Source organism: Chiloscyllium punctatum, chromosome 10 (assembly GCF_047496795.1).
Source record: "Chiloscyllium punctatum isolate Juve2018m chromosome 10, sChiPun1.3, whole genome shotgun sequence".
NCBI lineage: Eukaryota > Metazoa > Chordata > Chondrichthyes > Orectolobiformes > Hemiscylliidae > Chiloscyllium > Chiloscyllium punctatum.
Window position 1 is genome coordinate 61316622 of NC_092748.1, and position 26915 is coordinate 61343536.

At 42.2% G+C, this 26915-nt stretch overlaps 1 protein-coding gene across 6 annotated transcripts in view; it reads right to left on the minus strand.

Moving 5' to 3' along the window:
* kalrna (kalirin RhoGEF kinase a) overlaps positions 1–26915 on the minus strand; it is a 753406-nt gene that overhangs the window by 193554 nt on the left and 532937 nt on the right. The window lies entirely within an intron of this gene.

The following is a 26915-nucleotide window of genomic DNA, read 5'->3' on the forward strand; positions in this document are numbered from 1 at the left end:
TGACTGGGTGACTGCACTGTGGCCCAACTTCCAGTTGCTTTCCATTCAAATGCACCATCCTGATCTCATGTTCACATTTCTATCCTAGCCCTGCTACAGTAATCCTGTGAAGCCCAATGCAAAATGGAGGAGCAGTTCCTTTTTTCCCATTTAGGCACTTGTTACAGCCTTCAGAACTTCAGACTATGAACCCTGTCCTCCATTTTGATTGTTTCTGATGGCATTCACTGATACAAAGCTGGAATATCCAACAGCGCTCTAATTCCAGATTTTGGACCATGAACTGCATTGAATTGATAAAGGTCTATTTATGAATTACATCAAGTGAGGTTACATCAAGTGAGATTCTGTTTGAATATTGCCAAGACTATATGTTTTGCAGGAAAATCTCATTTAGAGTTTTAGGATTGCAATTCAGAGGACTTTTTCTCATAGCCACATGAAATGAAGCTTAAATAATGGGCAATTGTGAAATCCATGGCCTATCTTGAAGGACAAACCACATCAGACTTTGAAAATCCACAACAACCCTATTGCATCCTTGCTGCAACAGGCAACAACTTAGCAGAATGGTTGTAAAGGCTGGGATCCAGATGGACCAGGTCCCAGCTTTAAACCACAGTTTGAAAAGGGCCTTTGGTTTGCGGGGTGGGGTGGGTGGCGTTGAACCATGCAAGATCTTTGCCATAAGAAAGGGTTGGACCTACTTCGTTTTGAGTGTTTCCACTCTTCACTGATTGTTGAAACCTGGCATAGACATCACACAAATTTGTATGGCCTCATCAGCATATATGATTGACACAAAAAGAATTGGTGCCCATTAGAATGCCCAGGTGAGGTGGGGCATAGTGAGGAAACAGGCAAAAACTCTTGGGAAAAAGGATATTCAAAGCAAGCCCTCCCTAAATGCACAGTAGAATATCAAATGCAATTTTCTGGAGGGAAGTGAAACAAAACAAATCTTTCTTCCGAGGCCAACCTGTAATGAGTGACACTGTAACATTAGTGATGTAGATAACGCAACTCAGAGATAGAAATTCTTTCAGCTTAATTACCCGGTTTGTGCCCTGAACAAAACAAAAAGACTTTAATAAAAAGGGGAGGGTAATGTTATTGGACTATTAATTGAAAGGCTCAGCTTACTGGGTCTGAGGACATGGGTTCAAGTCTCACCACAACAGCTAATGGAATTTAAAATCAATTAATAAGTCTAGAATATAAAGCCAGTATCAATACTGAGGAATATAAATCCATCTGGTCCAAACATTTACATCAGGTAAGGAATCTGTCTTCTTTATCTGGTCTGACCTTAATGAAACTTTAGGCCCAAATAATGTGATTGACTCTTAACATTGCTTCAAGCCACTCCATTCAAGAGCAATTTGGGATGGTAATAATTGCTGGCCTGGTCAGTGATGCCTATGCCTAATGAAAGAACAGAAAATGTTGCAGATCTATTACATTTATACCACAATCATTTAATCATGCTTCAACATATCGCTCAATCTTCATCACCTACCTTAGCTCCTGGTGCAACATTAGTTCAAACTTAAAATTCTTATCCTTATATCCAGCCTTTCTATGGCTTGGTCCCTCCAATTACCATTACCTCCCCCAGGCTCACAACTGCTCCCTCCTCTCTAAGACTCCTCAACCAAGAATTCTATGTTTCTCCAGTTCTGGAATGGTGTGCATCACTAATTTCTTTCACTGCACCATTAATCAGGTGGAAGGAAGGTCATTGATGAAGCTGCTGAAGATGGTTGGATCTATGACACCATCTGAGGAACTCCTTGATGTACTTGATTTGACATTTGGTCAAATGTGGCCCTATGTCCAGGGCTGTCACCCTCACCACATTTCTTGAATTCAACTCTTTTGTCCATATTTGACCCAAGCTGTAATGAGCTCAGGAGCAGAGTGGTCCTGGCAGAACCCAAACTAGACATTGGTGAGCAGGTTATTGTTGAGTTGGTGCTACTTGATAATGCTGTTAATGACATCATTACTTTACTGATGATCGACAGTAGACTGATGGGGTTGTAATTGATAAGTTAGATTTTTACTGTGCAGGACACATCTGGGTAATATTCCACATTGTTGGAACATGCCATTGTGGTAAGTACACTGGAACAGCTTGGTTAGGGGAGCGGTAAGTTCTAGAGCAGAAATCTTCAGTGCTATTGCCAAAATGTTGCCACAGTTTTGTATTATACAGAGCCTCCAACCATTTCCAGGTATCACATAAAGTGAATTGAATTAACTGAAGACTGTGTTGGCAGCAGATCTGTTTTCCTGGGGACCTCTGGAAGAAGGAAGTGAGTTGGAGCGCATAGCTGGGCGGGAAGGTAAGTGATTAGTATTTGAGTGGGTGTGTCCTAGACCCCAGGTTCTACTTTCGTAGGGCCTCCCTCCCACCCTCCTCCTCTAACCTAACTTTAAAGTCCACAGGTTATTGACTCAGTGTTCTTGTTTTTGGAGACAAAGTGTACAGTCATGGCAGCGCAGGCGGTGGAATGTTCCTCCTGCAGGATGTTTGAGGTAGGGGTGACCACCGATACTCCTGCTGACTTCGTCTGCAGGAAATGCAGTCAGATCCTGATCCTCACCGAACGAGTTAGGGAACTGGAACTGGATGAGCTGAGGATTATTCGAGAGGCTGAGAGGGTGATCGATAGAAGCTACAGGGACATAGTTACGCTGGAGAACAGAGGTAGCTGGGTAACAGTTAGAGGTGGGAAGGGGAAGAAGCAGGCAGTGCAGGGTTCCCCTGTGGTCGTTCCCCGAAAAAATAAGTATACAGCTTTGGAAACTGTTGGGGGGGACAGCCTTGCAGGTGTAAGCTGCAGTGAAGGGGTCTGTGGCTCTGAGACTCAGAAGGGAAAGGGGGAGAGGAGGAGAGCGCTAGTTATAGGGGACTCTCTAGTTAGAGGGACGGACAGGCGGTTCTGTGGAAATGGGCAAGACTCTCGGATGGTTTGTTGTCTCCCGGGTGCTAGGGTCCGAGACGTCTCGGACCGTGTCTTCAGAATCCTTAAGGGGGAGAGTGTGCAGCCAGAGGTCGTGGTACACATTGGCACCAACGACATAGGTAGGAAGAGGGGTGGGGAGGTCATTCAAGAGCTCAAGGAGTTAGGCTGGAAGCTAAAAGCTAGGACAGACAGAGTCGTCATCTCTGGGGTGTTGCCGGTGCCACGTGACAGTGAGGCAAAGAATAGGGAGAGAGTGCAGTTGAACACGTGGCTGCAAGGATGGTGTAGGAGGGAGGGCTTCAGATATTTGGACAATTGGACTGCATTCTGGGGAAGGTGGGACCTGTATAAACAGGACGGGTTGCACCTGAACCAGAAGGGCACCAATATCCTGGGGGGTAGGTTTGCTAGCACTCTTCGGGGGGGTTTAAACTAATTTGGCAGGGGGATGGGATCCGGACTTGTAGTCCAGCAAGTAAGCTAGCTGTGTGTCAGGATGCCCAAGACTGTAGGGAGGCTGTGGAGAAGGTAGCACTGACAGGGACTACTTGCGGACACAGAGATGGGCTCAAGTGCGTATACTTCAACGCAAGGAGTATCAGAAATAAGGTGGGTGAACTTAAGGCGTGGATCGGTACCTGGGACTACGATGTTGTGGCCATCACGGAAACATGGATAGATGAGGGACAGGAATGGCTGTTGGAGGTTCCTGGGTACAGATGTTTCAGTAAGATTAGGGAGGGTGGTAAAAAAGGAGGGGGGGTGGCATTGCTAATTAGAAATGGTATAACGGCTGCAGAAAGGAAGTTTGAGGGGGATCTGCCTCTGGAGGTAGTATGGGCTGAAGTCAGAAATAGGAAAGGTGCAGTCACCTTGTTGGGTGTTTATTATAGGCCCCCCAATAGCAGCAGAGATGTGGAGAAACAGATTGGGAAACAGATTTTGGAAAGGTGCAGAAGCCACAGGGTCGTAGTCATGGGCGACTTCAACTTCCCAAATATCGATTGGAAGCTCTTTAGATCAAGTAGATTGGATGGGGCGGTGTTTGTGCAGTGTGTCCAGGAAGCTTTTCTAACGCAGTATGTAGAGTGTCCAACCAGAGGGGAGGCCATATTGGATTTGGTACTCGGAAATGAACCGGGACAAGTGGTGGGCTTGTTAGTGGGTGAACAATTTGGTGATGGTGACCACAATTCTGTGACTTTCACCTTGGTTATGGAGAGAGATAGGTGCGCACAACAAGGAAGATTTTACAATTGGGGGAAGGGAAATTACGATGCTGTAAGACAGGATTTGAGGAGCATACGTTGGGCTGTCAGGGAAGGATGTGGTGGAAATGTGGAACTTTTTCAAGGAGCAGATACGACGTGTCCTTGATATGTATGTACCGATGCAGGAAAGAAATGGTCGTGTGAGGGAGCCTTGGTTGACGAGGGAGGTTGAATGTCTAGTAAAGAGGAAGAAGGAGGCTTACATAAGGTTGAGGAAACAGGGTTCAGACAGAGCAGTGGAGGGATACAGGAGAGCTAGAAGGGACCTGAAGAAAGGGATTAGGAGAGCTAAGAGAGGGCATGAAAAATCCTTGGCGGATAGGATCAAGGATAACCCCAAGGCATTCTATGCGTATGTGAGAAACCTGAGAATGACGAGAACGAGGGTAGGTCCGATCAAGGACAGTGGTGGGAGACTGTGTATTGAGTCGGAAGAGATAGGAGAGGTCTTGAACAAGTACTTCTCTTCAGTATTTACGAATGAGAGGGACCGTATTGTTGAAGAGGAGAGTGTGAAACGGACTGATAAGCTAGAAGAGATACCTGTTAGGAAGGAAGATGTGTTGGACATTTTGAACAACTTGAGGATAGACAAGTCCCCCGGGCCTGACGGGATATATCCTAGGATTATGTGGGAAGCAAGAGAGGAAATTGCAGTACTGTTGGCAATGATCTTCTCGTCTTCACTGTCAACGGGGGTGGTACCAGGGGACTGGAGAGTAGCGAATGTTGTGCCCCTGTTCAAAAAAGGGAATAGGGATAACCCCGGGAATTACAGGCCAGTTAGTCTTACTTCTGTGGTAGGCAAAGTAATGGAAAGGGTACTGAGGGATAGGATTTACGAGTATCTGGAAAGACACTGCTTGATTAGGGACAGCCAGCACGGATTTGTGAAGGGTAGGTCTTGCCTTACAAGTCTTATTGAATTCTTCGAGGAGGTGACCAAGCATGTGGATGAGAGTAGAGCAGTGGATGTAGTGTACATGGATTTTAGTAAGGCATTTGATAAGGTTCCCCATGGTAGGCTTATGCGGAAAGTCAGGAGGCATGGGATAGAGGGAAATTTGGCCAATTGGATAGAAAACTGGCTAACCGGTCGAAGGCAGAGAGTGGTGGTAGATGGTAAATATTCAGCCTGGAGCCCAGTTACAAGTGGAGTTTCGCAGGGTTCAGTTCTGGGTCCTCTGCTGTTTGTAATTTTTATTAATGACTTAGATGAGGGAGTCGAAGGGTGGGTCAGTAAATTTGCAGATGATACGAAGATAGGTGGAGTTGTGGACAGTGAGGAGGGCTGTTGTTGGCTGCAGAGGGACTTAGATATGATGCAGAGCTGGGCTGAGGAGTGGCAGATGGAGTTCAACCCTGCCAAGTGTGCGGTTGTCCAGTTTGGAAGAACAAATAAGAATGCGGAATACAGGGTTAGTGGTAGGGTTCTTAGTCAGGTGGAGGAACAGAGGGATCTTGGGGTCTATGTACATAGATCTTTGAAGGTTGCCACTCAGGTGGATAGAGTTTGTAAGAAGGCCTATGGAGTATTATCGTTCATTAGCAGAGGGATTGAATTCAAGAGTCATGAAGTGATGTTGCAGCTGTACAGGACTTTGGTTAGGCCACAGTTGGAGTACTGTGTGCAGTTCTGGTCGCCTCACTTTAGGAAAGATATGGAAGCTTTGGAGAGGGTGCAGAGAAGATTTACCAGGATGTTGCCTGGAATGGAGAGTAGGTCGTACGAGGATAGGTTGAGAGTTCTCGGCCTTTTCTCGTTGGAACGGTGAAGGATGAGGGGTGACTTGATAGAGGTTTATAAGATGATCAGAGGAATAGATAGAGTAGACAGTCAGAAACTTTTTCCCCGGGTACAACAGAGTGTTACAAGGGGACATAAATTTAAGGTGAAGGGTGGAAGGTATAGGGGAGATGTCAGGGGTGGGTTCTTTACCCAGAGAGTGGTGGGGGCATGGAATGCGCTGCCCGTGGGAGTGGTAGAGTCAGAATCATTGGCGACCTTTAAGCGGCATTTGGATAGGTACATGGATGGGTGCTTAATCTAGGTTAGAAGTTCGGCACAACATCGTGGGCCGAAGGGCCTGTTCTGTGCTGTATTGTTCTATGTTCTATGTTCTATGTTCTAAGGACCAGCAAGGAAGTCTGAGATTATTGTGAACAGCCAGCAATGTAGAAGTGAGGACACAAACTAAACTTACTGAATGGTGAAGCAGGCTTGAGTGGCTGAAGAGTTCCCATTTCATGTTTGTTAAGGCAGGATGGGTATGAAGGGCCACAGGAGGCCGGAGGTGGCATGGAGATAGGTTGAGGAATGGATTGAGGGAGGGATGAGTGAGTGAGAGTGTGTGAAATGTGAGGGCTGGAGAACTGGTGTTTGGTTTCTTCTTTCTCTTGAAGCTGCAGCAAAGTGCAAAAGCCAGGTCAACCTTCCCTGCAGCCCATCTCACCATCCCGTGCCTGCCTCCCCTCCTCTTCCAGGGGCAGAGGGTATAACTCTCACTGTCAGCTGCCGACTTGTAATGAAAATATGGGCATCAGGAGCACATTTTTCCAGCCCTGGTGTGTGGATCTGGACATCATCCTGACTCTGTACACCCGATCTGGGAGCAAAAACCCAGGTCAAGATGTCAATTTGATTCTTCAATTCCCAACATATAGCACAAGGAGTTGAAAGAGAATGTTTGAATTCATGAGGCAGATTAACATCCAGGAATCCCAGGTACATTACTTTCTTGGACAGGATAATCAAGAAAAGAATGGACATTTTAGAAAAGGAAGAGAGGCAATTTTAAGCTTCAATTGAGGTCTAATTTAACAGCTTTTACAAAGAAATTTCTAAAAAAGCTATGTAGTGCCAGTGCTTGCCATACTACTGTCTCATCAACAGAGTTCGAAATAGAGTATACGATCCACCCAGAGAGATTAAACAACAGGGAACATCATCCAAATATATTTTGCACAGAGAATAAACAAATCAATTGAAAACAAGAGGAAAATCAAAAACATGATAATGTATCTATTTAATAATAAGACAACAGAACATATCATTTAAAGTTTATGGAAGTGTACTTGCTACATGTGAAGTCTGTGTTAAAGGAATACAATGTTGCCCAATTTCATTTACTTTACAATGTGGTGAGGAACTGGGATGAGGATGTAAATGCCTTGCCATTATGTTATTGGATGGTTTGGGTTAACGTAGTTAATGTAGTTTTGGATAGAGAATATATAGAGAATACAATGTCATTTTACTACCTGCATCATTTGCCCAATTTTCCAATGATAAGCCTTTCAATTATAGCTGAAATACAATGTAACTCAGTTATATTCACATTGCAGGATTTTATCCATAATAAGCTGCTATTATTAATGCTTAAAATTTTGGATGATGAGAACGATCTCCCTATATTTACACTGCTAAAAAGAACAATAACATTGCACAACTACTTCTCCATGCAATACAAAAGCCTTTGTTTTACAAGTTCTTCTTTTTCTTCCTCTCTTTGATGAGCCATTCCAATATAACCACCACAACAATGGTCTCTTTCAACATTATACATTGTCAGTAATTGTCTCACATAGAGTTCAGGCAAAATGCATTGAACATCGAGGAAACTAGATCATAGAGATCAGCCTTAATTCCTCCTCTACACCATTCAATCAACAATTATCAGGGACCCTGCCCACTGAGTAGCCACCCTTAAAAGAAGATAGGGATTTTGTTTTGCAGGGAGAGAAATTCTGGTGTAGATGGTTTGTGGTAAATTTGAAGTGGTAACTTTCTTTATTCTATTTACTGCATGAAACTCAGCTTAAAGTGCATGGTGTGTGGAGTGAAATCCAAGTTGTAGTTTCACATCTTCCAGCTGCATGCTAGTGTGGGATTACAGTACTATCACATGCTAATCATATTTTCAAATATCTTTTTAACAGTCACTTCTAAATCTTTTCTTTCACAGTCTCCCATCAATGAAGATCCTATCCCATTTTACTTATACATTACACCATGCTTTATCCTACATTTATCCAAATTACAATCCATCTGTCTTTAGAGGTCCTTTCTATACAGTTTCTTCCCACAAAATACTGTGCTTTTCAGTAAATGTAAAGCACCAACCAAATTAGGAGTGGCAGTGCAGTCAGGGGAGGTAGTTCAAAAATACAGAATGAGTTCAGTAAAATGTGTGTGCAAGCAAACAGAGAACACACGTAATATAATGCAAACAATGTGAAATATTGAATGTATCCTGGGAAATAGGTGCCCTGAAATGGAAGCCATTACACAGGATATAATTGATTCTCTCTTCTATTGTCATCAGAGCTTCAACCTGTACTTCCATGGATGGGGAAGCACCATCAGATACATGGCAGCTTCTTTGTCTTCTTCCCTCAGCAGCTTTTTAGCTGCAACTTCCTTTGGGGTTCCAGCAAAGTTTCCAGATATTCTATTGGCGCCTGCAAAGAAAACTAGCCTTTACTGATGTCACCACAAATGAGGGCTTTAAACCCATGAGTCACACATTGAGTTGTAACACATTTTGGAAAATTTGACCTCAAAGCCAGCAAGTAAGTGCAGATCCTTCTTTCAGATGAGTACATGCCATCTGTTATGCAAGGATTCCCAAGCTTCTATTCAGCTTTTGTTGTGAAATTAACATATACATATCCACTTCATACTTCTCTAATTCTTTTGTGTTCTTTGAATTTTTGATGAAATTTGCTCACTAATGTATCTAATCACTATGAATGCTGTGTGAAAGTGAGGATGGAAACTGTGAATTGGAGGTGCTTCTTGCACAGTAACATGGAGCAGGAGGCCTCTCGGCGAGCTCATGGATGGTTCCAATTCAACTTCATCCCTTCCATGCTTCTTGTCCTCTGAAATGATTCCATTCTCAAATAATTGTGTATCTTTCTGTGCCACATTTTGTTGTAATGGATTTCCAGGAAAAGCTGGAGGAACTGATAATACCTGAGTTTTGACGACTGAGATTAAAATGATTCTGACAAGAATGCAAGCATTTGTACCAAGTTAGAGGCATTGGCCCATTTAATTCCAGGATATCCTCCACCATAATCATTCACCAGTCCAGAAATGCACACTGCCTAAGTCACAGAGCATGAGGATATCAAACAATATGGGAGATGACTTTGCACTTATGAAGGATATACATAAACAAATGCCTGACTTACAAAGATGATGTTCTTGTGGAGTAAATCTGAAGAGAACAATATATGCAGATCATTGTGTATACATATGAAAGGTAATTATTACATCTCGGAAGATACATAGAACATAGAACATTACAGCGCAGTACAGGCCCTTCATCCCTCGATGGTTCCACAGGTCGGCGCAACAATCTGAAGCCCATCTAACCTACACAATTCCATTTTCATCCATATATCTATCCAATGACCATTTAAATGCCCTTAAAGTGGCAAGTCTACTACTGTTGGAGGCAGGGCATTCTATGCCCCTACTACTCTCTGAGTAAAGAACTGGTGTCGCACATCTGTCCTATATCTATTACCCCTCAATTTAAAGCTACGTCCCCTCATGCTAGCCATTGCCATCTGAAGAAAAAGGCTCTCACTGTCCACTCTACCTAACCTCTGATTATTCTATATATCTCAATTAAGTCACCTCTCAACCTTCTTCTATGTAATGAAAACAGCCTCAACTCCTTCAGCCTTTTCTCATAAGACCTTCCCTCCTTACCAGGCAACATCCTAGTAAATCTCCTCTGAATCCTTTCCAAGGCTTCCACAACCTTTCTATAATGCGATGACAAGAACTGTACATAATACTCCAGGTGTGGCTGCAACAAAGTTTTGTACAGCTGCAACATGACCTCATGACTCTGAAACTCAATCCTCTACCAATAAAAGCTAACGTACCGTATGCCTTCTTAACAACCTTATCAACCTGGGTAGCAACTTTCAGGGATCTATGTACATGGACACTGAGATGTCTCTGCTCATATACACGATCAAGGATTTTACCATTAGCCCAGTACTCTGCATTCCTGTTGCTCCTTCCAAAATGAATCACCTCACATTTTTCTGCATTAAACTCCATTTGACACCTGGCAGCCCAGCTGTGCAGCTTATCTATGTCCCTCTGTAAAGTGTAACATCCTTTGTCACTATCTAAACTCCACTGACCTTAGTGTCATCCACAAATTTACTAACCCATCCTTCTACACCCTGATCCAGGTCATTTACAAAAATGACAAACAACAGTGGACCCAAAACAGATCCTTGTGGTATATCACTAGTAAATGAACTCCAGGATGAATATTTCCCATCAACCACCACCCTCTATCTTCTTTCAGCTAGCCAATTTCTGATTCAAACCACTCAATCACCCTCAAGCCGAGGCCTCTGTGTTTTCTGCAATAGCTGACCATGGGGAACCTTATCAAACGCCTTCCTGAAATCCATATACAACACATCAACCACTTTACCCTCAACCACCTGTTTGGTCACCGTCTCAAAGAACTCAATAAGGTTTGTGAGGCACAACCTACCCTTCACGAAACTGTGTTGACTATCCCTAATCAACTTATTCCTTTCTAGATGATTATAAATCCTATCACTTATAACCTTTACCCACCGAAGTAAGGGTCACTGGTCATTCCCCTTCTTGAACAAGAGGACAATATTTGCTGTCCTTTAGGCTTCTGGCACTGTTCCTGTAGGCAATGATGACATAAAGATAAAAGCCAAAGGCCCTGAAATCTTCTCCTTAGCTTCCAGGAGAATCCTAGGATAAATCCAATTTGGCCCAGGGGACTTATCTATTTTCACACTTTCCAGAAATGCTAACATCTCCTCCTTGTGAACCTCAATCCCATCTAGTCTAGTAGCATGTACCTCAGTAATCTCTTCAACAATATTGTCTTTTTCTAGTGTGAATACTGACAAAAAAAATTCATTTAGCACTTACCCTTCTCCTCTGACTCCACACGCAACTTCAAACTACTGTCCTTGATTGGCCCTTTTCTTACTCTCATCATTCTTTTATACCTGACACACCTATACAAAGCTTTAAGATTTTCCTTGATCCTATCAACCAACGACTTGTCATGTCCCCTCCTGGCTCTTCGTAGCTCTCTCATTAGGTCTTTCCTGGCTAACTTGTAACTCTCAAGTGCCCTAACTGAGCCTTCACGTCTCATCCTTGTTCTTCCTCTTGACAGGAGACTCAACTTCTTGAGTAACCATGCCCCCCTACCTGACAGGTACATACTTATCAAGGACACACAGTAGCTGTTCCTTGATTAAGCTCCACATATCAAATGTGTCCATCCCCTGCAGTTTCCTTCCCCATCCTCTGTATCCTAAATCCTGCCTAATCCCATCATAATTGCCTTTTCCCCAGCTATAACTCTTGCCCTGCATTACATACATATCCCTTTTCACCGCTAAAGTAAACATTACCCAACTGTGGTCACTATCACCAAAATGCTCACCTACTTCCAAATCTAACATCTAGTACCAAATCCAATCCAATGTAGCCTCGCCCATTGCTGGCCTGTCTACATACTGTGTCAGGAAATGTTCCTGCACACATTGGACAAAAACTGACCCATCTAAACTACTTGAATTATTGTATTTTCAGTCAATATTTGGAAAGTTAAAGTCCCCCATAACAACTCCCCTGTTACTCTCGCTCCTATCCAGAATTATCTTTACAATCCTTTCCTCTACATTTCTGGAACTATTTGGAGGCCTATAGAAAACTTCCATCAGGGTGATCTCTCCCTTCCTATTTCTAACCTCAGCCCATACTACCTCAGTAGCTGAGTCCTCAAACGTCTTTTCCGCCACTGTAATATTGTTCTTGACTAACAATGCCACACCTCCCCCTCTTTTACCATCTTCTCTGTTCTTAATGGAACATCTAAGTCCCAGAACCTGCAGCAACCATTCCTGTCCCAGCTCTATCCGTGTCTCCGAAATGGCCACAACATAGAAGTCTCAGGTACCAACCCATGCTGCAAGTTTGCCCACCTTATTTCGAATGTTCCAGGCATTGAAACAGACACACTTTAAACCACCTTCCTGCTTGCTGGTGCACTCTTGCGACCTTGAAACCTTATTTCTCACCTCACTACTCTCATCCTCCTGGACACTAGAGCAATAATTTAGGTTCCCATCCCCCTATTGAATTAGTTTAAACCCTCCTGAAGAGCATTCACAAATCTCCCACCCAGGATATTAGTACCCCTCTGGTTCAGGTGTCTACCAGTTTGTAGCGGTCCCACCCACCCCAGAATAAGCCCCAATTATCCAGGTATCTGAAACCCTCCCTCATGCACCATCCCTGTAGTCACATGTTCAACTCCTCTCTCTCCCTATTCCTTGCCTCGCTAGCACATGGCTGGGGCAACAAACCAGAGAGAACAATTTTGTTTGTTCTCGCTCTAAGCATCCACTCTAGATCCCTGAATTTCTGCCTTAAATCCCCATCCCTTTACCTACTTACGTTGTTATTGCCTATGTGTACCATGACTTGGGGCTGCTCCCCCTCCCCTCACATAGAATACCACATAGACTGGGACAATTTCAATCATGATAACAGGAGATAGGGTCTTTTATCCGGAGTTAATCGCAGCTTCTGGGACAAAAGCATCTATTTCTGATGGTACAGCCTCCAGGCTACTAATTGCCTTTCATATGGAAGGATTTAGTGATGGCTGGTGGGCTTTGGAAAACAAAGTAGAAATATTGACAAGTGAATGAGTCCGATTTCTTGCAAGTAGGATCAAATGCAAACTCTTTCACAGATTCAGGAAAATAAAAGTTTCCATCCAGTTTATTTTCTTACAGTTCAGTGAGCATCACTGTCCTCACTTTTCTCCCAGTATGGATTGCAGGCAAGCCCTCTGCTGTCCTTTAATCAGAAGAGCACAATAGGGCTTGATGAATTGCCCCTGGAGGAATCTTCAAGAAGGGCAGATTTAAACTGGCTTCAGGAGTCAAACAAAACCACATATAACATAATTAAAAAGAGATGTTAGGGAAAGAGTGCCATGAACTGTCAAATATGGTAAAAACCCATTGTACTCTATGCTACTCTCTCCCCACCCCCACCCTCCTCTAGCTTATCTCTCCACGCTTCAGGCTCACTGCGTTTATTCCTGATGAAGGGCTTTTGCCCGAAACGTCGATTTCGCTGCTCGTTGGATGCTGCCTGAACTGCTGTGCTCTTCCAGCACCACTAATCCAGTGTCAAATATGGTAGTCAAATTTATCTGAGAGTGTCTGGAAATGCTGTCTGATTCTCTGGATTTGTCTGAAATGCTGTCTGATTCTCTGGACTTCCCTGGTTGCATTTGACTAACCTTTCTCTTCTATAGCTGGGGAAAAGGCAATTATGATCTGATTAGGCAAGATTTAGGATATAGAGGATGAGGAAGATAGAAGAAGCAGATAACTCAAGATAACTGTGGTAAAACGAATAGAGATAAAAGAGTAAAGCAAAACTTGAGAATGGAAAAGAAATTGGTGAAGTAGAAGAAAAAGATCATCGGTCACGGATGTAATGACAGGTTCAGAAGAAAGACAGATTGGTGTGCTCCTCTGCTCAATGTTGGGATCAGTAGTGTTTCCAATGTACCAATTCCAATTCTGGAACTTTGGCTAATCTAACCCCACTTGTATGATGATGCCGATCGATAAAACACAATAGATTGGGATCAGCTTCTTTAATCGTCTCCCTGAAATACCAGAGTAGTCAGCAGACTCTCCAAAAGGATTTAACCAATTCTGAGCTGGGATATTTAGAGCTAGAAATTTGAACCTAATGAGGACTGAACTCAATGAAAATGCTGTATCATAAAAAAGCACAGAAAAAGAATGGAAATAAGTTCAGAATTAAAATTTGAGAAAAGCTTTCAACTGAAAACAGAATTTTGTTCAATTTCTTAATTTGATTTAATACCGTTACAGTTACAGTTTCATATTGTACAACAATGTTTGGAAATTCCTACTTATCCTGTTTCCAACTTTCACCCCAATAAATTGGCTCAAATTGTCTTTGAACATTGTTATCTTACTGCAAAGTGAAGCAGCCAGCTGGTCAGCACTGTAAACTATGTTAGCTTCACTAAAAAAGAGATATAACGCTTTTAATGGCCACTGGACATTTCAAAGTGCTTTATAATTAATGATATATTTTTGAGATGTTGCCACAGTTGCAGTACAGCAGGTAATTTACAGCAAATCTCACAGAGAGCAATGTGATAATGATCAGATATAGTATTGTATTTTCATGTGATTCAGCAATAAATGTCAGCCAGGACACTGGGAATGACTCCCTTACTCTTTGCTGAAATGCTGTCATGGGATCCACCCAAGGTAGCAGATGAGACCTCGATTTAAAATCTTGCCCAAAAATGGCACCCATAATAGTACAGCATTACCTCTTACTGCATTGCAGTGTCAGCCTAGATTTTTGTGCTCAGGCTCAGGACTGGAACTTGATCCCAGAACCCTGTGACTTCAAGGCAAGAGCATTAATGACCGAGGCACTGCTGACACTTTGATTAAAATAGGCAATATTTAAACAGTTGTTCAATTCAACACTTGAAATGCAAACTGCACATAGGATTTTACAGTGCTTTCAGATCAAAGAGTTATTGCTTGAATCTATGCCGCTTTTGGATCAGTTAAACTTTTGTCAGCTCATATGCTATTGGGGAATTAAATTGATGAATTATGTAGGAAGTTTAAATAGAGGTTGTAAGTGAGACCAAATGTCAACTGACAGGTTCAGGGGTTTCATTTATTGTTGCAAAAATTGATCAAAAACAAATGACTTGTTTAAAATTTTATAGAATTTATCTTGCTGACCACAAACAGTTTGTTATTAGATCTGTCTGGTAGGATATGGTTACTTATAAGCAATCAGATTTCTAATAAAAATATATAAATACAATTATTTCCAACAACCCTGATAAGATTAACTAATTTGAGTAATTATTTAGTGGATTAATTCAAAATAAATCTTGTATTAAAAAGAGCAACTCTGAAAACTTAAGTATAGTCAGCATGCCACCTAGACAAACATATGTTTTCTAATTTTACCTAATTTCTCTGCCCTGATTCATTTAATTGCAAGCATGACTTGCTCTCCCAAAAAAGATGCATGAATTCCAAATTCAGCAAAACTAATCAAACATGCTTTAACGAGTTCATGGTACTCCGGAATAAAGTCTCAATGATATCTCTGACTGCAGCCCAGAGATGACCCTCTTGCCCTGGGAATTATGGTGTGGGCAAAGAGACATGTGGAATGTGAACTCCCTAGCCTCTGAACTAAGTTAAGGGTAGAGAGTTCTTGCCTGGAGACTTGCCCATAGCAGGAAGAAGTGACATTGATGAAATTATTGCAGATTGTGGCATATAAGGTGATCCAGCATATAAAATAACCTCACTTTTACAGCTTCTAAAATTTGCATAGTGATGGCATATAAGTTGATCCTCAACACATTTTTCAGTTATGACATGCCTAAGCTGCATTCGTAGTCAGTCTTGATTTACAGTCCACAAGTGAATGTTTTCTTCGTGGTACCTCAGAACCAGGTGCAAGACATCAAGCCGTTGATATAGCAGTTTAAGACCGGTCCACAAAGAAGAGATTGCACATGGCAAACAACGAAACAGGACAAGTCTTTCAAAGCTAAAAGTCATAACATTTGTTAATTTCTCAAATAATTGTGTTACAGAGTGAATTCTGTGTTAGTGTGAGAATGGACAAGTGAATCTACGTTGAAGAATATACCCAAGACCAAAAGCAGCATAAGAACAGCAATCAATATTGGCATGATCCTGAGAACAGTGTATTTGGTCAGTAGAAATGCAAAGTTTACACACACACTTAAAGTGGCCTAAATCAAACCTCAGTCCAGCAAAGATTTTGGATCAACAGCTTGTTGGTGCCTTTGCTTTCTGGAATAAAGATATCTAGTGTTGCTGCAGAAGACCAAATTGCTCCGAAACTACCAAAAGAGTTCAATGCTAAAATGATCAAGTTCCATCGCTTCACCCCAGCAACAGCAAAGACACGAGAACTAATTATGTCACTTATAATGGTAACTTGGATGAAATACCAACAAATTTCAATATACCAGCGTCCAGATCGTGGAATTGTTGTGGTACTCATCTGCAAGTACAACAGGACAAAATTAAAACCAAAGTAGCTTTCTAGTGTAAAAGATTTTTATTAGCGATGGTATCATAGGTTATGGGAGAAGGCAGGAGAATAGGGTTGAGAAACGTATCCGTCATGATCGAATGGCACAGCAGACTCGATGGGCCAAATGGCCTAATTCTGCTCCTGTATTTTAGTATCTAAAGCCATGCTGAAAATCATGTTCCCTGCTTGTATTTCTGTTCATGTCCATAAGAATTAATGGATGACTGAGGATGGAGTGAAATAATGGGTTGATAATGCATGGAATAGGTGTCTTGGTGGTCAATGTAAAAACTGCATCTTATTAGTGTGGGACATGTTCAGACCCTACATAAGACATGACATCAAAAGACATTGTGAAGAATTAACAGCCAAACTGCAGTTTCACCAAGGATCTAATATCCATAGGTCAGCCTTAGGTTGAATTCCTCATCAAGCCATAGATTCATAGAGTTGTATTGCATGGACACTGACCCTTCAGTCCAACTCATCCATGCTGACCAGGTTTCCCAAACTGAACTAGTCTATTTGCTTGCATTTGGCTTATATCCCTCTTAAACCTTTTTTATTCATGTATCTGCGCAAATACCTTTTAAATGTTGTAACTGTACCTGCATCTACCACTTTCTCCGGTAGCTCTTTCCATATATGTACCACCCTCTGTGTGAAAAAGCTGCCCTCAGGTCCCTGTTAAATCTTCCTTTTTTCACCCTAAATTTATGCCCTCTAGTTTTGACCTCCCCTACCCTGGGGAAAAGACTTTTGCTATTCATTTTATCTATGGCCCGCATGATTTTATAAACTTCAACAAGGTCACCCCTCAACCTCCTATGCTCTAGGGAAAAAAGTCTCAGCATATCCAGTCTCTCCTTACAACTGAAACCCTTCAGTACCAAACCCAGTAACACTCTCAGAAATCTTTTCTGCACCCTCTCTAATTTAATACTATCTTTCGTATAGCAGGGCAACCATTATTATTATGAAACTGAATACCCTGCATCTGATCCAAAGTGGGATTCCTGCACAACAGCCAGAGTAACTTTGGATTAATCCGTTAACTCTTTTCATCAAAGGACTGAATCATACAGTTTCTTGGCTAAGTGTGAGTGACTTAGAGTGATTCCCGCTGTGAAGGTGAGTGGGCTTTTTTTTGTCGTGTCTTGATAGACTCCCACATTAATTGGCATTTCAGCCGCATAGCGAGTATCACATTCGATATCAGCTCCATCTTTTTGCAGGCATTTCCACAGTGACTCGCCACTCACCAGTGATCCCGGGTGTCATATTTAAAAGGCATGATGCCTCTGAGGTTGCCCAACACAGTTTCTGCCATTTGCCTGGACACAGCAGAGAGAGGGAAATCAGTGACCCTGCTTTGTGGGCATGGCTCTGGAGATCAGGATGAATGGTGTGGCGCAGAGGTGGATCTTCTTCTTCTCCCAGCACCAGCAGTGGGGGCCATGATACCAGGCCATGCCAGTCTGGATCAAGGATGCCATCTAGGCCAGTGTATGTCCAGCTACCTGCAGCAAAGCCCAGCACTGAAGGAAGAAACTCTCCACTCCACCAGTGTAAGTGCCACAATCTTCTCTCATTCTTTCTGTGACTGCACATTCACCCCAAACCAAGTATCATGCTCTATCACTCTCACTAATGCCTTCACATCTTCACTGTGTGCCTTCACCAAGCTGCAACATTGCTAACCTTGCATGCCCTCAGTGCTGCCCACTGACTCGCTCAGGAAACCTTTGTACCTACACCAACAGTAACAACTGTACCATCTACCTTCGTCTCCTTTAAGATCTGCCTTTCTCTCTGTCCAGGAGAAAAACAGACCACATTACAGCAAGAAGAGTCCAGACAAGTACTGCACTGTCTATTACCCGGCTCCTTATCCATTATGACCGCATTTGTTGAGATGGCTTTTAGATCCCTGGGTTTATAAATAAAGCATAAAAGCAAGGATGTGATACTACACTGGTCAGACCATATTTGGAGTATTTTGTTCAGCTTTGACCACCTTATTTAAGGAAGGATGTTAAATCCCTGGTGAGAGTACAAAAAAGATTTACTAGAATTATACCACAAATAAGGGATTTTAGTATCAGGAAGTGTTAGAAAAAGTCAGCTTATTCTTCTTGGGGAAGAGAAGATTAAAAGGTGACTTTATTGACGTATTCAAAATTATGAACAATTTTGACAGGGTAAGTAAGATATTCTGTTTCCAGTAGTTGGTATGCCAGTAACTAGGGATCAAAATTTCAAGATCATCAGCAAGAGAGCCAGCAGTGGATAAGGAGATGCTTCTTTACTCAGAGGGTTGTTAGAATGTGGGAGAGTGGTGGAGGTGCATTCTGGAGGAGGTTTCAAAAGAGAGCCAGATATACATTTGAAAGTGAATAATCGAGAGGCCTTTGGCGACAGGGCTGGAAAATGGAACTAGTTGGGCAGCTCTTTTGGAGCTCCTCCAGATGTGTTGAGTGAATGGCCTCCTTCTGTGCAGTAAAATTCTATGATTCTATTCTATGAACCTGTCAGCGTCCTGACTCTGACTGCCCAGAACATGGACTGGACCGATATGTAGGCTGTTCATAACTTACTGTGCCAGGACCTTCTAAGCAAGGCTATCCCTTTGACTTAACTGAGGCCTGCTCACAGCCATGATAAGTTTCCTGGCTTTATATCTATGCTAAATGGCACAGCAAGAGAATAGTTATAATAAGAGCCTGGTAATTTTGCCTAAGGGGGCAAAGTACAAAAAGCATAGCAGAGATGGTATGAGCATCCAGATGGTATGAGCATCAGAGTGAGTAAGCATTAAGAGAGCAAGCAAAGTCCAGAGAAGCAGCCTAGTCCAGTCCATGAGCTGGACATCTGTCTCTGGACACCAACATTTCAAAGCATGCTCCATGGGCACTGGTCACACGCACCCTATATCTACAAACATTGGCATCTGACATGTGCCAATAATACCACCAACATATAGGGCAGGCAATGATACACCACCTAGCCTGTCAATTACAAAGGGTTTTCCCTTAGCATTGCTTCTATAAACCCGAGATCCATCAAAAACTGTGTGCCAGAAAATTGAGCCTAATATTTTGAAATTAAAAAGTAATTTCTTTGTAAATTTGCAACGGTGCAGCAAAGTTTTCCTGAATGAAATTGCGAAGTAAAGCCAGTCATTAGGTTGACTACTGAAGACAGATAATGAGACAGTGTCAAAATCAGTAAATGTCACAGTTGTATTTAAAAGGAAGCTAGCCAAGTGCATAAGGGAGAGGCTAACTGAAGGATAAATGGATAGTGTGAGAAGAAGTAGAGTGGAAGGGGTCTTGTGTGCAGCATCAATTACATCATAGATCTTTTGAACCAAATGGCCTGTTTCTGATATGTAAATTATAGGTACAATATGTAATTCTCCTTCAAAACGCACATTCTAAATATTCTAAAGATTTTTGTTACTCACAAAGACAGTAATCCATTTTTCACAGACTTACATCTCTTTCCTTAGAGATGTGAGGCCATGGAGTTTGCTTATTTACTTAATCAGGAACACGTATGACAACTTACTGGCAGTTGAGCTGGTTGCTACATTCACTCCCCATGATCCTAGGGACAAAAATGAATGTAGAATCGTAGAAGCAGGCCATTTAGCCATTGAATCCACACCAAACCTCCGAAGAGCAGCTCACCCAGACCTCTCCTTATCCTGTCCCTGTAACCCTGCATTTTCCACGGCTAATTCACCTACCCTGCACATCACTGACACAGTGGGCAATTTAGCATGGCCAATCCATCTAACTGGCACATCTTTGCACTGTGGGAGGAAACCAGAGTACCTGCAGGAAACACACGCAGATACGGGAGAGTGTGCAAACTCCACACAGTCGTTTGAGGGTGGAATCAAACCCGGGACCCTGGCATTGTGAGGCAGCAGTATTAACCATTGAGTCACTGTGCTGCCCTATGTTTCAGGATGTGGGTGTACACTCATGATAGCATTTAATGGGATCTCTCACATATCCACCGGTGAATATCTTTCAATAAGGGAAAATGGTAATTTTTAATGAAAATGCTGTACCTACGTTTAAATATCTGGAGGAAGACATCTTAAGTAAGAAGTTGGCAAAATAAATATTTAATCTTTAAGTTTCTAGCAAAGATTAAAACAGAGCGAATCAGTCTGTTAGGAAGTGTGTCAACCAAGTGTTGTCGCACAAAATGATCCTGTTTACCATAAAGTCTTTATTTTAAGACTTCAATTTTTAAACCTATTTGGCATTTTAAAAAAAATCACTTTGTGAGCACAAAGTAGTCATTACAGCTCTAAGTGGCATTAATAGGGTAGATAACGAGAAAGCATTTTCACTCACAGCAAGTCTAAAACCCATAAATATAAGTTACTGTAATGACTAATAAATTCAATAGAGAATTCAGGAGAAACTTATTTGCCCAGAGGATGGTTAGAATGTGGAACATGACTCACGCAAGAAGTTGAATTGGAAAATGCCGTAGATGCATTTAAAGGAAAGCTATGAAGGAGAAATAAAAAGAATAGGCTGTAGGGTTTAAGAAAGAGGAGTGCAATAAGGCCTTTGTGAAACATATATACCAGCAGTGATAAGCTGGCCTAAATGGATTGTTCCTGTGTGGTGAATTCTACGCAATAACTGTTCTGTTAGGACTAAATTACATTACGTGTATTTTAGCTTGTCGATCAATTAAAGAGAAAAGCTCCATTTATTTTTGTCATGAAGAAGCCAAATGAATTTTCCATATGGAAGCAGAAGACAGGCAATTTTTGAAGACAAGAATAAATGCAGCATTGATTTGTTTTTCTCTTAAACAAGCATTCCCAGCTGACCGCAGCTTTTTCTCTCCCCAAGAACTGCACTGCATTATATTATCAAGTCCATATGAGATTAAACCTATCCCACATGTTATTTGAGAAACATTACACTTTTGCACAACACGAAATCTACACCCAGTTTCAGCGAGTATATTTCTTAATAATAAACATATTTCTTGCCAGAATAACTCAAAGTAATAACTTACAAAAAATACATAATTACTTACTTGCAGAAAATAAAATAAAAACTGTTCCAGTTCATTTAATTAATTGTGAAATTGAACTATAATGGAATCTGAGAAAGTATTTGTGTTGTCAATCTCTGTTAGATTTAGAAATGGTGGCTCTGAGGAACAGGTAATATCCCACCCAACAAAATTACTTTTAGGTATGACAGTAAGAGAACTAGATGTAAACTTGAATTAAAGCAAACATCACAGATACTTAAAATCAAGTTATTCTATAGTTAAACAAAGACATTAACATCTTACCCACTGGTAATGAGGAAAATTCAAACAGCTAAGAACATTTTCCAACTTATGCTTTACAACTTATTGCCAGTGTGCTATTTTCCTGCTATTTGTTGTGTAATGAGCTCCCTCTGATATGCAGAGTCTCTGAAAGTTCCTGTTGCCTTGAAACTAAAAACCCCTTGACATCAGCAAAAGCAAACACCGACCAACTATTGGATCTGAAATTTCAATATAATCCAATCATTGGAAAATTCATAGAAACCCATCAATTGAAACCTTGTGACTAAAATTAAACTACATATGGTTTAATTCATGTTAAACTACCCAATCGTTCTGAAATACAAAGAGAAAATAAACCAATCCAGACTATAAAAGGTTTGGTCAGAATTCTGTGTAGGCGCCTGAAGTCTCTCTGTGGGAGGTCCCAAAGTGGAGGACGACCTCACTTCGACAGGCAGTGGGATCTGAGTTTCATACTTGGCAGCAGCAGTGCCCAAAATGTTGATTTTCCTGCTCTGCGGATGCTGCCTGACCTGCTGTGCTTTTCCAGCACCATTCTAATCTAGACTCTGATTTCCAGCATCTGCAGTCCTCACTTTTGCCTAGTGAAAGCCTATTAAACTACTGTATTAAGGATGGCAGCCTACCCTATGAGCTGCCAGTCCAGTCAGAGATATGGCCGCTTCGAAGCTCCACTGTAAATGATGGTTGTTGTAGGGCTGCCCCGGGTGATAAATACACATCAATGACTGTGTTTTCTCAACAGAAACCAGCGTTTATTTCTGGCGTCACCTGGGCTTGAGTCAGGGAATTCATTGCCGCAGAGTGCAGTGGAGGCCGGGACGCTAAATCTCTTCAAGGCAGAGTTTGATAGATTCTTGTTGTCTCGAGGAATTAAGGGCTACGGGGAGAATACGGGTAAGTGGAGTTGAAATGCCCATCAGCCATGATTGAATGGTGGAGTGGACTCGATGGGCCGAATGGCCTTACTTCCACCCCTATGTCTTATGGTCTTATGGTCTTATAGTTGCCAACAAGCAAAGCCATTGTTAAGGAGGTATCCATCATCACCAGGTAATACTTTCAACACAAAAAGAAGAGGCACTCACCTTGCAAGTCGAGAAAATGCCTGTGTAATGGGAAGAGACTCGAAAATGTTTAGTTAAGTGCTTCAAGTGGGCAGCCAGGAGGAACTACCACATTTCCTACTGTTGGCAAAATAACTTGGGAGTGTCAGGACATTGGCAACTTGCGAAATTTTCCCCTACTACTTTGCCAGCCTTCCCACCTGCCAGCCTTTCACCAATGTACCTGGAAACCTCTAGCTATAGATACAGAATACAAAAGTGATTCGCACATACAGAACTAGATCTGTTTTTCTCTTTTAAAAATAAGTTTGTCAAATATAACACATGAATCTTACATTTTTAATTACAATTCAGTATCATTTGAATTTTTGAAGGTAATAGATGTTTTTACAGCAGATCATATTTGGATAGGCAGTGGGCTGGCCATGGCTGCATGTTAATCAGATGTCATCAGCCCAATGTCCATACTTTGACTGTTGAATCTTACTTTACTTAATTGTAGGAATGCACAAATGTTTGCAGTGTTGATCAGTAGCCCATTCATTTGAAAGCTATCCTATATCCAAAGTCAGAGCTTATTAAAAAAACGGAATATATCTCGGTGTGAGTTTTGTCCCTCAACAAAGTGTTTTGTCTGATGTGGCAATGCTATGTTAGACAATGGATGTGAAGAATCTAACTGATATTTATTACAACTAACTATTCTATACAAACATTTACATTCCTCAGACACATAAACATCTGGGCTGATATTAAGATATTAGTTTACAATACGATCAGGTTCAGCCCCTCAAGCCTGCCTCGCCATGGCGATATGTAGCCGAACTCCATATGCCTGTCTTGGGCCCATATCCCTTGAAACCTTTGCTTAATAAATTTTCTCCATTTCAGATTTAGATTTAACAATTGAATTAGCATTGACCGCCATTTGAGTAACAGAGTTCTGAACCTCCACCATTCTCACCATGTTTAGATTTAGATTTCCTACAGTGTGGAAACAGGCCCTTTGGCCCAACCAGTCCACACCGACCCTCTGAAGAGTAACCCACCCCAACCCAGCTCCCTCTGACTAATGCACCTAACACAATGGGCAATTTAGTACAGCCAATTCACCTGACCTGCACATCTTTGGATTGTGGGGGGAAACCAGAGCACCCAGAGGAAACCCACGCAGACATGGGGGGAACATGCAAACTCCACACAGACAGTCGCCCAAGGCTGGGATTGAATCTGGGACCCTGGTGCTGTGAGGCAGCAGTGCTAACCACTGATGCATCGTGCCGCCCCAAAGTTGAAGTGCTTTCTAACACCTCTCCCAATGGCCTGGCCTTAATTCTTAGACAATGCTCTCTGGTTCTGGTATCTTCAATCAGTGGAAATAGTTTATCTTTATCTACCCTGTCAATAACCTGAACACCTTGGTTAGATCACCCTTAGCCTTCTAAAATTTGCAGAATAAAGACCAAATTTATCTAATCTGGCCTGCCATGAACTTCCTCCAGGGTTAAAACATCCTTCCTAAGTTTTGGTGCCCAGATTTTCTCACAGTATCATAAGAAAGGTCTAACTAGGGTCCTGTATAACTGCAGCAAATGTTTTGCATCACTATACTCCAGCCCTTTAGATATGAAGGCCAGCATTCCTTCAGCCTTCTGGCGATTTTCTGCATCTGTTTGTGGCATTTTCAAGAGCTATGCACCTGAGCCCCGAAATCTTGTTGAACACCTACTGTATTTTACTTTGTGCCTTCTAAAACAAACTTTGATCTTTCCTTTCTTGGTCTGAAATAGATAACCTCATATTTGCTAACATTAAAATCTATCTGCCACAGATTTGTCCATTCTCCTAATCTATAAATATCCTGGTATTATGCTGTCATTTACAATATTGCCTAACTTTGTGTCATCAGTAAATCTGGATATTTGACTTTTTATGCCATTAACCACTAGTCACGTTCTACTAATTTGAGTAATTAACCATCGTATCAACTCTTTGTTTCCTGCTATTTAATCAATTTTCTATCAATGTCAGTAATTTGACATCAATTCCATGGTCTTCACTTTCCACCCTACCAACCTTCGAATTAACCATCCGCCATCCAAAGCCCCAAAGGAGTCTTCCACTTCTATCAAAGTTTCACCTGCACATCCACCAATGTCATTTATTGTATCCGTTGCTCCCGATGCGGTCTCTTCTACATTGGGGAGACTGGGCGTCTCCTCGAAGAGTGCTTCAGGGAACATCTCTGGGACACCTGCACCAATGAACCCCATCGCCCCATGGCCCAACTTTTCAACTCCCCCTCCCACTCTGCCGAAAACATGCAGGTCCTGGGCCTCCTCCACCGCCGCTCCCTCACCACCCGACGTCTGGAGGAAGAACGCCTCATCTTCCGCCTCGGAACACTTCAACCCCAGGGCATCAATGTGGATTTCACCAGTTTCCTCATTTCCCCTTCCCCCACCTTACCCCAGTTCCAACCTTCCAGCTCAGCACTGTCCTCATGACCTGTCCTACCTGCCAATCTCCCTTCCCACTGATTCGCTCCACCTTCCCCTCCAATCTATCACCTCCATCCTCACCTCCATTCACCTATTGCACTCTTTGCTACCTTCTCCCCAGTCGCCCCCTACCCCCACCCACTCCAATTTATCTCTCCACCCTGGAGGCTTCCTGCCTCTATTCCTGATGAAGGGCTTTTGCCCAAAATGTCGATCTTCCTGCTCCTCTGATGCTGCCTGACCTGCTGTGCTTTTCTAGCACCACTCTGATCTAAACTCTGGTTTCCAGCATCTGCAGTCCTCACTTTTGCCTAATTAATTTTATTCAGAGCCTGTCCCTGATTCTGTGTTAATTTCTTTGGGACTTCCAGCAAGCTATCTCCTTTTCCGCTCTGAATACTGAAGTAAAATAATTGTTCGGAATGTCTGCCATTTCTCCATGGTCATTGACAATATCAATGCAGCATATTTCTGGTAGGAGTCATATATGATCCAGAGTAAGATGGGATAGGGGACCTTTATTTCCTCATGGCTCATGCTATGATACAGTAATGATATCGTGACCATACGTCTTCATAACATAATGAAATATTGTCTCTCTTAAAGGCACACTGACATACTGATTGTGAGATATAACACAATAGAACATAGAACATAGAACATAGAAAAAATACCTGCTACTGGCAGGGCATTCCATGAACTCACGACTTGCTGAGTAAAGAATCTACCCCTAACATCTGTCCTATACCTACCACCCCTTAATTTAAAGCTATGCCCCCTCGTAATAGCTGACTCCATACGTGGAAAAAGGTTCTCATGGTCAACCCTATCTAAACCCTTAATCATCTTGTACACCTCTATCAAGTCACCCCTAAACCTTCTTTTCTCCAATGAAAACAGCCCCAAGTGCCTCAGCCTTACTCTCAGAATGGGACATCATTCAGTCCTGGATATCTGTACTACTACTGGGCAGTTGTTAAGGAACTACAAGAGCACCAAAGATTCTCCAACTGAGAAGCAGAAGTGCGTGTGGAATATAGGATAAAATGCAGCTGAAATAACATGAACCCCCAAAGCATTATCCTTAGTGATCAGCGCTGCAAATACTTTACAGCAAGAGTAAAAAGAAACCTTTTAATGCATCTATTTCCCTGCAGAAGTTTGGGCCATAGCCCTGCCATGCATTATTCCATATATTTCTCCAGAAATCACAAGGTGCTGCATCAACTAACCTTTACACCAGTCCCATTCCCACTTGTTTTGATACCCCTATTACATATGCTGCTTTACTTGGTATGAAATACAAAGTGTTTCACCTGCCTGCTTTCAGCTTTGACACAGCTGGAAGGTTATGGATAGAAATTGAATTTTGGAGACATGAGCATGCAATTCAGTGCCCAGCTCGGAAACTCAGTGTGACTAGATATAATGCTCCGTCTGAAATCTCTCTCACTGTGAAGTCAGCTGGGCACAGATTCCTCTTTGAGCTGTTGATCATGACGTGATGCTTTTGATACCACAGCATTTGAACATTTCCCTAAACAATAATT